We start from the raw sequence: 14,038 nt of genomic DNA on the forward strand, positions 1-14,038 counted from the left end.
TACAGTATTTGATACTGATTTATGGAAAATATTTTAAGTGTAAAGTTAAATAAGTTTAAAATTTAAAATTGCCTTTATTGAAAAGAATGCAATGGTATGAAATTGGGAACGTCTCGGAGAATCCGCTCTGTTTTTTTTTTTAATTTATTATTATTTTTTTAACCTGTATTGGGGGTTAGGTGGGGCAGCTGCCAAGGAGCAGTCTCTGGAGTCAAGTCAGGAGGTCCTGGATTTGGGTCCTGCGTCCCCCCTCATCGGCAGTGGGCAGATTACAGAATTTACAGTCTGTTTCCTCCTCTGTAAGGTGAGGATGATAATACCTTCTACCTCATGGGGTTGTTGGGAGGATTAAGTTAGAAAATACACATAAAGCACATGGCACAGTGTTTGACATATAGGAACAATTCAATACATGATAGCTTTTATTATTTTAAGAACTCTGCAACTTTTTGTGAGCATTTGGGTGGTGTGGTGGGGAGATCTCCAGGGCCTGTGTCCCCCTTATATTGCTTGCATGACAAATCACCCCAAATCTTAGTGGCTTAAAACAACATCATTTATTTTGTTCAGTTTGGGTGCTCTGTGTGGCATTAGCAGGGCAGCCTGCATTGGAACTGGGGCACCCATTTTCAAAATGGGCTACTTACCTGCCTAGTATGTCGGTGATGGCTCAGCTGAGAGCTTGGCTGAGGCCATGGGCCAAGGGCCTGGTCTTCTTTCCATGTCAGTTTCTCCATGGGCTGCTTGGGCTTCCTCACAGCATGGTGTCTGGATTTTAAGAGTGAGCATCCCAAGAGAAGTGAATAGAGGCTTTGTTCTTTGGAAGGGCCATATATGCAAAAAAACAAAAAAAAACAAAAACAAAACAAAACAAAAAAACCCCAAATGCAGAAGGAGCCAAGAAACCTAAGAATGAGGCAGGCAAATCTAGTTTGCCAGTAAAGAGTGATTTATTGGGCAACTTATAGACAGAAGCATGATCTTGGGCAGCCACAAGACAGATAGACCTCCATGCTGTCACTCCTCAGATCTGAGGCTTATATACCACAGGTAAAGGGGGTATGTGCTCTAGCAAGACAAATAAAGGCAATCCACCAGAACAGGTGAGAGTGCTATGTGTATCACAGCTCACCATATATGTGATAGCATCATGGTTGATTTGTTCTTACACTAGGGACAGTAAACAAAGTAGGATCAGGAGGCATTCATAGGACTTGGGCTAATCAGAAGTCAACACGACAGATTAGCATCCAAGGTAGAGTCACTTTCATCTCCACAGACTGTCTCACCCTTTATGATCTAGATGTGGAAGCCACATAACATCGTTTCTATTGAGGCAGTCACACAGGTTCTCCAAATTCAAGGGAGGGGACATAGAACCCTTACTCAATGAGAGTATCAGAGCATGTAGCATGGGACGTATTTTGTGTGTGTGTGGCTTTTTTTTTCTTGAGACGGAGTCTCACTCTGTGGCCCAGGCTGGAGTGCAGTAGCATGATCTTGGCTCACTGCAACTTCTGCCTCCCGGGTTCAAGTGATTTTCCTTCCTCAGCCTCCTGAGTAGCTGGGATTATAGGTGCCTGCCACCATGCCCAGCTAATTTTTGTATTTTTAGTAGAGATGGGGTTTCACCATGTTGGCCAGGCTGGTCTCGAACTCCTGACCTCAAGTGATCTGCCCACCTTGGCCTCCCAAAGTGCTGGGATTACAGGTGTGAGTCACCGTGCCTGGCCAATATTGTTGACCATCTTTGGAAAATACACTTTCCCACACTCATTCACCAGCCTATTTCATTAGTCAGCAGTGGCTTAACATGAGGGAGCTATGTTTCTTACTCTAGCTGTAGTCTCATGTAGATTGGTCAATGCCAGTTGGCTACCCTCTTCCAGGCAGGAAATACAGGATCCAGGCTTATCCTGCTGTGTGATGCTGCCCATCTGAAATTTGTGCCCTTGAAGTCAGTGTAAGAGAGGAAGAGAAAGTATAGATAAAATTATGGGGGTTTTATGGTCAGACCCAGAAGTGGTGCCCACTTCCATCTGCACCTCATTGGCTAGAATCCTGGTAGATGGCCCCACCCTGGCTGCAAGGGGAGCTGGGAAATGTAGTTTTCCGGCATGCCCAGGAGAAGGAGAAGGGAGGGGTGAGCCACTCTCATCTTCTAAGACCTCACCTCTGGGAGATCAGGGCGTGAGGCTGTTTTGTTCACTGCTGTATTCCTAGTATTGCCTGGCACGTATTAGGTGCTATGTAAATATGCCTTCAATGAGTGAACCAACAGGGAGGTGGCCTTCTCATTGGCCCTGGTTTCTGAGCTTTGGGGGTCATATTCATGAGATTGAGTAAATCTTGCTGTTGATAAGTTTGGGGTGATCTACACAGAAGATCTAGAGTTCAAGTTTTACCCCACCTTCATCAATCCATCAAAGAGTCCTTATGGAAGCTGTGCCCACGGTGAGGCTGGAGTGGCCACCACGTCAGGGGGTGCCCTTGTTTCCTGGGACATGGGGAGTGAATTGGAGGTATTTGCAGCCAGCAGCTTTGGTGTGTGGAGGTGAGCGCTGAGGGATATGGTGCAGGACCAAGAGCATCTGTCACTGGAGGAAGTCACAGAGGGTTATGGAGGATCAGGAGGGCTCTGGTGGGTGAAAGGGCCTCAGAAAGGTCATACTCATCTTCCAAGTGTAAGTTTCAAGGTGAAGACAGATTGGGTGTAAACACCCACTCACCCGAACCCCAGCATAAACATCCTGGAGATGCCCCAGCCGCCAACGGCACAGTGACCAATGCCCAACGCATCCATCTGGCCGCCGCCTGTGGCAAAATGAAAAATGAAGTCTTGATTGACTTCCAAGTGAGAAATTAGCTTCCTGGATCTATCAGGAAGCTGACCCACCTCCAGCCTGGGGGATGTGGGTGCTGCCAGGGACCCAGAAGGGCTGTAGATACGAGATGTCCACCAGTCCTCCTTGGCTTGGAAGCCGACCCTTCCCATACCCCATTAACTCCCAGCCACATCCCTTCTCTCAGCTCCTTGTGTCCCCCAAGCCATGAGTGCTGGAGCCACTAGCGGAGCTAAGAAGACTGGATGAAACATCATTGGAAGAAAACTGAGAGGAGGAAAATATGAGACATTACATTTCAAGGGCTTTGACAGCATCCAGTTTGCACCAGCTCACAAAAGAGGCAGCTAGAAGATTCACAATAAAGATTCCATTAATTTGGAAAGAAATAGAAGAAGGTTTTAAAGCAGCTCCTCTTTCATTAACAATAATGATGCTAATAAAAACAACAGCCTCCATTTATTTACTCATTTACGTATTTAGAGTTAAGAGTTTTGTTCTGTCGTCCAGGCTGGAGTGCAGTGGCATGATCATAGCTCACTGCAGCCTTGAACTCCCCGGCTCAGGCAATCCTCCTGCCTCAGCCTCTTGAGTAGCTGGGACTACAGGTGCACACCACCATGCCAGTTAAGTTTAAAATTTTTTTTTAAACAGGGTTTTGCTATGTTGCCCAGTCTGGTCTAGAACTCCTGGCCTCAAGTGATTCTCCCACTTCAGCTTCCTGAGTCACTGGGATTACAAGCATGAGCCACTGTACATAAACAAATGTCTAGCCACCATTTATTGGGCAGAATGCACCCCCACTTATGATGAGTAACTTATGAGCAGTTTTCTGCTTTAATACTCTTGCCCCAAAGGGGCCTTAGGTAAGGCACTCCAGGTGACTTCTTGTACATCACCTCCTTCCTGATAAGCAGGGCTAGGGGGATGTGAGTCTGTGGGGGGATGGGGGGCAGTGGAGGGGGGCTGCACCACTTTTCCCTTCTCTGTAACTTGACCCTCAGGGTCACTTGATTGGTGTCTGTTTCTCCTGTGGAACTGTCAGTCCCAGGAGAGCAAAATCAATTTCTGTTTCTCTCACAGTTTTGTCTTAACTGCTCACATGGCAGAACTTAATTCACATTTGTTGAATAAATAAACAAACCAGGCCGGGTGCGGTGGCTCATGCCTGCAATCCCAGCACTTTGGGAGGCTGAGGCAGGCCGATCACCTGAGGTCAGGAGTTTAAGACCAGCCTGACCAACGTGGAGAAACCCCGTCTCTATTAAAAATACAAAAAAATTAGCTGGATGTGGTGGTGTGTGCCTGTAATCCCAGCTACTCAGGAGGCTGAGGCAGGAGAATCACTTGAATCTGGGAGGCAGAGGTTGCAGTGGGCTGAGATCGCACCATCGCACTCCAGCCTGGACAACAAGGGTGAAACTCTATCTCAAAAAATATATATAATAATAATAAAATAAACAAACCAAAGGGTTAGGTTCACCAGGACCTCTGACAGCCTCCCTTGGACCTTGGAGTGATGGTTCTTATGGAAGATCTAGAGTTCAAGTTTAATGAACATTTAACTTGGAAGGAGGGATCTGAGGACCCTGGTCTCCCGCTGCTGTAGCTTTCCTTCTTTAGAAAGTCAGTTATATTCTGATGACCAATTGCTGTGTAACAAACCTGCCCAAAACTTAGTAGTTTACAGCAACAATGTGTTATCGACTCTTACATTTCTGTGGGATGACTAGACTCAACTGGGTGGATCTCTCTTGAGGTCTGTATTAGTCTGTTCTTGGATTACGATAAAGAAATACCTGAGACTGGTAATTTATAAAGAAAAGAGGTTTAATTGACACAAGGTTCTGCTGGCTGTACAGAAAGCATGATGCTGGCATCTGCTCAGCTTCTGGGGAGGCCTCAGGAAACCTACAATCATGGTAGAAGGCGGAGGGGGGAGCAGGTATGTCTTACATGGCCGGAGCAGGAGGAAGAGAGAGAGACAGGGAAGGTGCTACACATTTTTTAAACAAGCATGTCTTACAAGAACTCACTATCATGAGAGTAGGACCCAGGGAAATGACGTTAAGCCATTCATGAGAACTCCACCCCCATGATCCAGTTACCACCAGGCCCCACCTCCAACACTGGGGATTACAATTCAGCATGAGATTTGATAGGGACGTAGATCCAAACCATATCAGGATCTCTCATGTGCTTATAGCCAGATGGTGGCTGGGGCTGAACCATCCGAAAACTCAGCAGGGTGGAGGTCCAAGACAGCTTCGTTATGTGCATGTCTGGCTCCTCTTTTGAGATAACTAGAATAGCTGGGGGCCTCCCAGGAATCTCTGCTAGCTTGGGCTTCCTCACAGCATGGGGGATAGTTGGACATCTTACATGGAGACTGGCTTTCCCTAGAGCTAGGGTTCCAAGATTCCTAGGTGGAAATGATAAAGTTCCTTGTGCCCTAGCCTTGAAAGTCACACAGCATCACTTCTATCACATCCTATTGGCCAAAAGCATGTCGCAGGCTCCCCTGTCCTGATGAGGGGAGGGGACCACAAAAGGTGTGAATATCAGAGGTGTGGTTCATTGGGGGGTCATCTCTGGAGACCAGCTTCTCCAGGGCTAAACAGGAGATGTGATTTAGCAGCCAGGTCTCTGTGTTGGGAGTCAGAAGACCTGGGTCTCAGTCTTGGCTCTGATGGTCACCCTTGGGCAACTCTCTTGACCTTTCTGGCACTGAATTTCCCAATGTACAAAATAAGGAAAATCAACTAGATTATCTCGAGGGTTCTCCAGCACTGACAGACCTGGGCTTGACTCTCTGAAGCACAAGGTTTTTCCTGCTCTCCAGCCTGAGCCTCTGGTAGGGTGGATGGGGCGGTTGCCACCTCCGATCCCCAGGGTTCATGACCCCATCGAGGCTCCTAAACTTGAGAACTGAGAACAGCTGGGGCTCGAAGTCCCGAGCTTTGGGGAACAAACTAGTCCTCCCTGGCCATCCCAGGGCACATTATTTACGGGTTCATTACTGTTTAATTTAATCACCAAATGTCATCCGAATACCATTTATTCTGCCTTCTCACTGGAGATTTATCTATTTATTTTACATTTCATATGAATTGCTCATTATTCTGTCATTTGGGGCTTTATTTTGTAATTCATCTGGTGAGTTCCAACAAGTTAAAAATGAGGCTGTATTGGGCACAGAAACTTCTGAGCCCCTCTCAGGAGTCCTTTCCTTAAAAGGACCTCCCCTGAGCCTCTCCCTTTAAGAGGCCACTCCAGGCTCTCCCCATCTTTCTCATGGGGGATGGAAAGAGGCACACAGACTAAATTCTGCTCTTCCCTCCAGTCCAAACCCTGCATCCATGTGACTCTCAAATGTGTACACCGATGGCCAAGGCAGGCAAATAAGAAGGCTCAGGGCAGGCTGTGCAGTGAACACACTTAGGTTCAAGCTCAACTTTGTTGCTTAGCTATCAGCCTGGGGTCTTAATTTCCTTGGGCAATTAACTTTCTGAGTCTCAGTTTCCTCAACTGTAAGATGGGATGGTAATAGATGTCGTCTACACAGACGGCGTGAAGATTAAATGGGATGGGGCATGTCCACTGTCTCCCCAGCACTAGTCGCATCTTCAGTGCTCCCTAAATTCTCTGTAGACTCCTTTCATCCTGAACTCAACGTAGGACATAGCAATCCAAATAAGTCTCTGCCAAGAAGCAGGGGATTAAAGGCCAGAGGTCATGAGGACTTGAAAGCAACAGGCAGTTCTGAGGCACCTGCGGTTTCTGGCAAGGTAGTCGTGGACCCCGTTCTCTCAGCCTCAGCCCTGGTTGAGGGGCTCTCAGTTTCTCGGGATTGGATTTAATCCCAGCAACCCTCCCAGGCATTTCAACTGCTGCCCAAGAACTGGCTGCTGAGCCAGCAACCTGGGAGGGGCCATCGATCTAAGAGAATGATGGACCCGAAGGCCACGTCTGTATTACAAAGCCTTATTGTACTCCAGGCAGGTTGATGTGCTGTGCTGCCAGAAAGCTCTGAGCCAGCTTCCCAAACGGGCTTCCTTCAAAGCCAATGGGGAGCCCCTACCCCAGGGTTCAGATTCCATAAGCCTAGGGTGGGGTCTTGGGTGACCCCCGGGAACGCAGAACAATTGCTTTCTGTGTGCCCTTCTCCGATGCAGAAGCTTCCCGGGCCTCTTGGAGTCTTAAAAATTTTTATTTGTTTTCCTAATGACATGATCAATACCTGCACAATGAAGGAGAGGTGGAAGACAGACACAGAAAAACCCACACGGGGGAATATAGTAATCCTACCGCACACAGACTGCTAATGCTTTTGGCAATTTACTCTCAGCCTTTTTCTAAGGGTATATTACAACACGTAACATATTGTTTTGCATTGTACTGTTTTAGACTGCCGTTTCAGTTAAGAGAATAATGCCCATAAATGTTCTTCCTCGGTAGGAATTTTAATGTCTGCCCCCATCTTCCATCCCCCATTTTGAGACTGGCTCAATATATTCTTCCTCTCAAATATATTTGCTCTCCCCTCTCTTGTGCTCAAATTTTCAGCCAGTATTCTTAGATTTCCTCATCTTGGATCCTCTCTCCTCTTCTAGGTATTTGTCCATGTTCTTTTATGAATTTACTGTCAATTTTCTGAAAACAAACAAACAAAAAAAAACAAAAAAACTGCCTTCTCCATGCTCCCCATCCACCCCATCTTTGTCTGCTTTTAAGATATTCATTCCCTGATCATAAGCTGGGGCTCTTGTCCCTCCCCGGTCTCTGGGATTCTCTCAGGTAGCACAGATGGTAGAAATAGGATGTGAGCCACATATGGAATTTAACATTTTCTGCTAGCCATGTTCAAAACTGGAAAAGGAACAGGTGAAATGAATTTTAATAACATATTTCATTTAACCCAATATAGCCAAACTATCATCATTTCAACATGTAACATGTAATCAACATAAACATTATTAATGAGATATCTCACATTCTTTTTTTGTACCAAGTCTTTAAAATCCAATGTGTATTTTGCATTTATAGCACATTCTCTCTACGAATTAGCCACATTTTAAGCACTCAGTAGCCACATGTGGCCAAGTGACCGTGGTATGGGACAGCACATACCTGGAGGACTCACCAAGGACCCAACGGCCAAACCCAACCACCTCTTTTTCAGGGAGTGGATGCCTAGAATTTATTCTGTAGCTGGCACAGCTGTCCCTTGTCTCACCTTCACATGTTAAATCTTTACTTCAGAAACTTCTTTTGTGTATCAGTAATACATGACCATTTCTAAATATCTGAAAAACTCAGATATGGTGATCTGGGGGTCTCCCTATCTCACTATGTTGCCCAGGCTGGTCTCAAATTCCTCCTGCCCCAGCCTCCTAAGTAGCTTGAACTACAGGCTCAAGCCACCAGGCTGGTGTTCTAGATTTTTGAAATAGGATCTTTGTGACTTTGTCTGCACTCCCTCGCCAGACCCATCCCTCCTTGTAGCCAACCCATCCTGGTCAGGTAGAGGGCTCGCTTTGCAAGAGGGTTAATTATGGCTGGAGCCCAGAGACAGGAATAGTCACTGTTGGGATTTTTGAGGATGAAGAGGGAAGTCCCAAAGGAAGCTGGGTTTGAATTTTGTGCAATAAAAACAGAGCAGAGAAGAAGGGTGATCCCAACTCCACATCCCCTGTGCCAGGGAAACAAGACAAGGACACTAGGGTCAGTTTTAGAGCAGAGAAGGACTATTTTGCAGGATCTTCAGTGATCTACAGAATCACTGGGGGCTAAAGGCCCAAACTTCCACTTGAGCTTTCAGGATCGATCCCTACAGTCACATGGCATAACTGGCCACCATCAGGGAGGTCGTCTCCAGGTCACTGGAACCCCCTGTAAGTGGGGCTGTGAGCAACCAGACAGAAATAGCCAAAGTAGCCTAGCCCTGTGTAAAAGGAGGAGGTCATAGCATTTAGAAAAGAAGTTTACCTTTAAGCAGTGGAAGATAATCAGACATCAGAAGACTGGCTTGCCACATAAAACACAGACATGGTATTTATATTAGTTTACCTGGGCTACCATAGAGAGGGTGGTTTAAACAACAGACATTTATCTCTCACAATTCTGGAGGCTGGGAAGTCCAAGATCAAGGTGACTGCTGATTTTGTTCCTGGTGAGGGCTCCCTTCCTGGTTTGCAGACAGCCACCTTCTCCCTTTGTCTCTGGTGTCTCTTATTATAAGGGCACTAATCCCATCATGAGGGTCTCCCGCTCATGGCCTTACCTAAACCTCCCAAAGGCCTCATTTCCAATACCATCACACTGGGAGTTAGGGTTTTAATATATGAATTTTGGGGGGATAAAATTCAGTCCGTAGCAGTATTTTTAAAATTGCAAGATTACTGAGTCTACTGAACTGCAAGGGAGCCTGGGAAATATAGTGTTTTTGCTCTGGGTTTCCTAATCTCTGCAATAGGGAAGGTGTGTTAGAAGAGAGTTGGGAGACATTGACACAATTGGGATGGGCATGATGTGAAGGCGGCATTAGGAACCCCTTGGAAGCTGATGCCCTACCCCACAGACACCCTCACCATCTATCACCAAGAAGATCCTCTTTGATACTGTGTTTTAGTTCTCATAGATTTTAATCAATATATATTAATGACTGGAAAGAAATTTGAGATCCTGCTCAATCTATGATTACATGAGTTGCTTTTCTATTTGATATATCGTTGAATCTTTTCTCATGTCTACAAACATTCTCACTATCAATTTTAACACCTTCCTGATATTTCACAGTCTGGACTTTAAAAACCCATAATGTATTTAACCAAACGCTTATTGTTGGTATTTTTTAGAATGTATTAATATTTACATTATTCCCAATTTTCCCCGTTAGACACAAAATGGCAAAAAATAAGTGAAATCTAATGATAAATGACTGAGAGTAAAATTGCTCAAAAAGGGTGTATGTATTTTAAAGGCTTTGGATACACATTATTAAATTGCCCTCCAAAAAATTATGTCAAATTATACTCCCACCAGTCGTGTTAGAAAGTGCTTATTTTGGCCGGGCACAGTCGCTTGTACCTGTAGTCCCAGCACTTTGGGAGGCTGAGGCGGGTGGATCACGAGGTCAGGAGTTTGAGACCAGCCTGGCCAATACGGTGAAACCCTGTCTCTACTAAAAATACAAAAATTAGCCAGGCATGGTGGCACGTGCCTGTAGTCCTAGCTACTCAAGAAGCTGAGGCAGAAAAATCGCTTGAATCTGGGAGGCAGAGGATGCAGTGAGCCAAGATCATGCCACTGCACTCCAGCCTGGGTAATAGAGCGAGACTCTATCTCAAAAAAAAAAAAAAAAAAAAGGGCTTATTTCCTTACCTTATGTCTTCAACAACACTGTGGATTGTTATTAGAACTTTTTCCAGTTTGATAGTGAAAAATTTCCCCAACCCATTTCCACCACTTTGATGTCCTCCTCCTTTGACTTCACTGGTAATTCTTCCACCCTGTTGGTTGGCACAGGTTTCCAACTCACTCACTTGGCCTCCAAATGTCTGTGTCCCCAGCTGTCTGTCCAGCCACCTTCTTTTCCTCCCCAACATTCCCTAGTACATTTGAGTGAAACTAACGTCTAAAATCTCCTTCTGCCAGACACCCACTTTAAAAGCCTTCAAAATAATGCAGGCAAAGCCCCAAAGTGGGGCTTAGCCTATGAAGGTTCTTGGCTTTGCTCGGGAAAGAATTCAAGGGCAAGCCAGTGGTAGAACAAAACAGCTTTATTGAAGAGGCAATGTTACAGCTCTATGACTGCTCCCACAGAGCAGGGTTGCCCTGAAGGCAGAGAGTAGCAACTCAGGGCAGTTTTGCAGTCATACTTATACCCACTTCTAATTATATGCAGATTAAGGGGTGGTTTATGCAGAAAATCCTAGGGAAGGGCTAGTAACTTTTGGGTCATTGGGTCATTGCCATGGAAAAAGGTGGTAACTCCCAGGTGTTGCCATGGCAATGGTAAACTGACAGGGCACACGGGTGGGCGTGTCTTATGGAAAGCTGCTTCTACCTTGACCCTGTTTCAGCTAGTCCTCAATTTGGTCCAATGTTGGAGCTCTACCTCCTACCTCAATAACTGTGTCTCTCCTGTCCTTGGCCCCAGATAAATATGTGATAAATAAACAAATGAGAAATAACACTTCTAGTTACGATTTGCAATCAGATATGGAGGGGCCATCCTCAGAACTTGACCTTAAGGAAAAATTGTTCACATTCAGTACAGTCAAGATTTCACCAGAGAGAACCAAAGAGAAAACCCTGTCTTAAAGAATCAGCTTGAATGTGCCTTCCTGCTGTTTCCTGGGAGCATAAGACAGACCTGGAACAGGGCAAGGCGGCAGTTCTTAGGAAGCACATCCACCTGCAGATTGAGGAAAAGTTTACTACACATCTCGTTAGAAAGATCTGCTGCAATACAATACCTTCGGGAGGTGCTTTGGTTCACTCTAAAACAGGTTTTGTTTCCACCTCCAACAGGGTCTGGCCAACTCATTTCTGCTTCTAGAAATCTATGGAAAACAAGAACCAAACAACAAAAAAAGTCTTTTCTTGTCTCTGTAGGTAATCCTTAGTTGCCACCTTCACCTCTTGAGTGTTATTTTTATTTTTTAGAGATGGGGTCTCACTGTGTTGCCCAGGGTGGCCTCAGAGTCCTGGGCTCAAGTGATTCTCCCACCTCAGCCTCCTGAGTAGCTGGGACCATGGGGGTGCACCACCATGCCTGGCTTCTCTTGAGCTTCGGACTGGACATAAACTAGATGCTCTGCTGGGATCTCAGACTCAAGAGGCTACTGCATCATAAGTATTCTTATTTTTATTAATAGCTGACATTGAGCACTGCCTTAGGTTGTTTTCCTCAGGAGCAGGCCCAGAGATGAGACATGAGTGCAAGTAGTTTACTTGGAAGGTGATTCCAGGAACACTGGCTGGAAGAAATGAAGTTAGGGAGGGTGAGGGAAGGAAGCCAATACAGGCGATATTGATGGGCAGAATGACTGTTGTGGGCAACGGGGGCTCACTCTCCTGGGGACTGCTGGGAGAATCGATAGAACAGACTTCATGTTGCCCAGGTGAGGAGCAAAGAGGCTGGGTATATATCCACCAACACTTCTTCATTCCTACGAGAGTGCTGAAAGGCCTGTTGCAGTGAGGTCTCTGGCCAAGGACCCACAGAGGCTTGCAGCGGGAAGCCATTGGCTGTGCAGGGAGGGTGAGTGATATGGTTAGGCTTTGTGTCCCAACCCAAATCTCATCTTGAATTGTAATCACCATAATCCCCATAATCTGCGCGTGTCACGGGAGAGACCAGGTGGAGGTAACTGAATCACCGGGCTTGTTTCCTCCATGCTGTTCTCGTGATAGTGAGTGAGTTCTCACGAGATCTAATGGTTTCATAAGGGGCTCTTCCTTCTTCACTCTGCACGTCTCCTTCCTGCTGCCCTGTGAAGAAGTTGCCTTGCTTCCCCTTCTCCTTCCACCATGATTTTAAGTTTCCTGAGGCCTCCTCAGCTATGCAGAACTGTGAGTCAATTAAACCTCTTTTCCTGATAAATTACCCATTCTCGGCTATGTCTTTACAGCAGTGTGAAGACAGAGTAATACAGTGAGTGTCAGTGGGCTCAGAGGGTGCATGTGGCATTCCCTGTGAGAGTGTCTTGCTGTGTGATTGGCACACGCCATCTCCTTCATCACCACCAGCAGCTCAGGAAGCAGAGACTGATGACCCCCATTTGCAGATGGGGAAACTGAGGCTTGGAGAGGTCAAAATGTTGGCTTAGGGTCGCCTCCAGGAGGGGAGGAGGCTGGGCTTTGGACCCAGGGAACCTGACCCACAGCCTGTGCCTCTACACTCTGCACCTCCTTCTTCCTGATACAAGACTGTGCTCCTTCCAGGAGCACCTGGGGAAGAAGTGGGAGGCAGAGAGAATTCAGGAGCTTACTTAGCTTCCATGCTGTGCATTTCTTTAAATCACAGGATTCTTGCAATTTTCGGAGCTGTCGGTTTCTCACTTGGCGGGATTTTGGGCTCTGAGGTGGGAATTCTGCCTGCGAAGCCCTGCAGAGGGGAAATGAACCAGGAGCAGCCCTGGGGGCTTGGTAATCACATTAGTCGGATTTTGATTAAAGCAAATATGTGTATGTGAGATTTCTTAGATGCTTTTCTGAGGGGTTTGGTTGGAAAACAACCATTTCTTGTGCTTTGAATGATATATTCTAAAGGCGTTCCCCCCTCTGTCTATTGGGTTCAAAAATCTCAGTGAAGCACAGGAGAAGAAAAGTATTTTCATTCTTGATTTTCTTTACCTCTTCATTTGTTATTTCCTTCTATAGAATAATAATAGCAGCAGTAATAGTGGTTATTGACAGAGGGCTTACTGTATATGCAAAATGATATATATGTAATATATAACTATATATTTATGTATATCTAAATATGTAAGTATAAATATATAAGTATTATATTACTTAATCTCCACAACAACACTGTGAGATGAGTATCTGACCATTTTGCAGAGGCTGAAACCGAGTCTCAAGAGGTGAAGTTATTTGCCTAGGTTCACATAGCCAGGAAAGAGTGGGCGTGAGGTCCACGCCCAGCTGCCTGGTGTCAAAGCCTTCGCTTCTAACCACTCCCCACTTTGCCTCCCTCTAACCCCACTCCCCAGTAGCCCTGCACACTCCGTTCCGTTTTCCAGATGGGACCTAAGTTGCTGTTTTTGTTGTTTTTTGAGACAGGGTCTCACTCTGTCTCCCAGGCTGGCGTCCAATGGCGTGATCACGGCTCACTGCAACCTCTGCCTCCCAGATTCCAGCAATCCTCCCACCTCAGCCTCTGGAGTATCTGGGAGGCCTGCGCCACCAGGCCTGGCTAATTTTTGTAATTTTAGTAGAGACAGGATTTTACCATATTGGCCAGGCTGGTCTCGAACTCCTGACCTCAAGTGATCCGCCTACCTCGGCCTCCCAAAGTGCTGAGATTACAGGTGTGAGCCACTGTACCAGGCAGGGACCTAAGCTGAAGTGGGCTCAGCTTCTATTCTGGCTCATCCGGTGGAGTCGGCAGTGAGCCTGGGAACCCTGGGAAGGGCCCTGGAACCCTGTCCCTGTTCTGTGTCCCAGGAGCCTCTGACTGTGCC

General features: G+C 46.2%; 1 long non-coding RNA gene across 1 annotated transcript; it reads right to left on the reverse strand.

Annotated features, from left to right (window-relative positions):
• Positions 1-7,249: 7,249 nt before the first annotated feature.
• Positions 7,250-12,241, reverse strand: LOC129472731 (uncharacterized). Its single transcript, XR_008654030.2, has 3 exons — positions 12,171-12,241; positions 11,324-11,410; positions 7,250-7,496 (listed from the first exon to the last, which is right to left on the reverse strand). It is a non-coding gene; the product is annotated as an uncharacterized lncRNA (long non-coding RNA).
• Positions 12,242-14,038: the final 1,797 nt, after the last annotated feature.

Source organism: Symphalangus syndactylus, chromosome 22 (assembly GCF_028878055.3).
Source record: "Symphalangus syndactylus isolate Jambi chromosome 22, NHGRI_mSymSyn1-v2.1_pri, whole genome shotgun sequence".
NCBI classification, from domain to species: Eukaryota; Metazoa; Chordata; class Mammalia; order Primates; family Hylobatidae; genus Symphalangus; species Symphalangus syndactylus.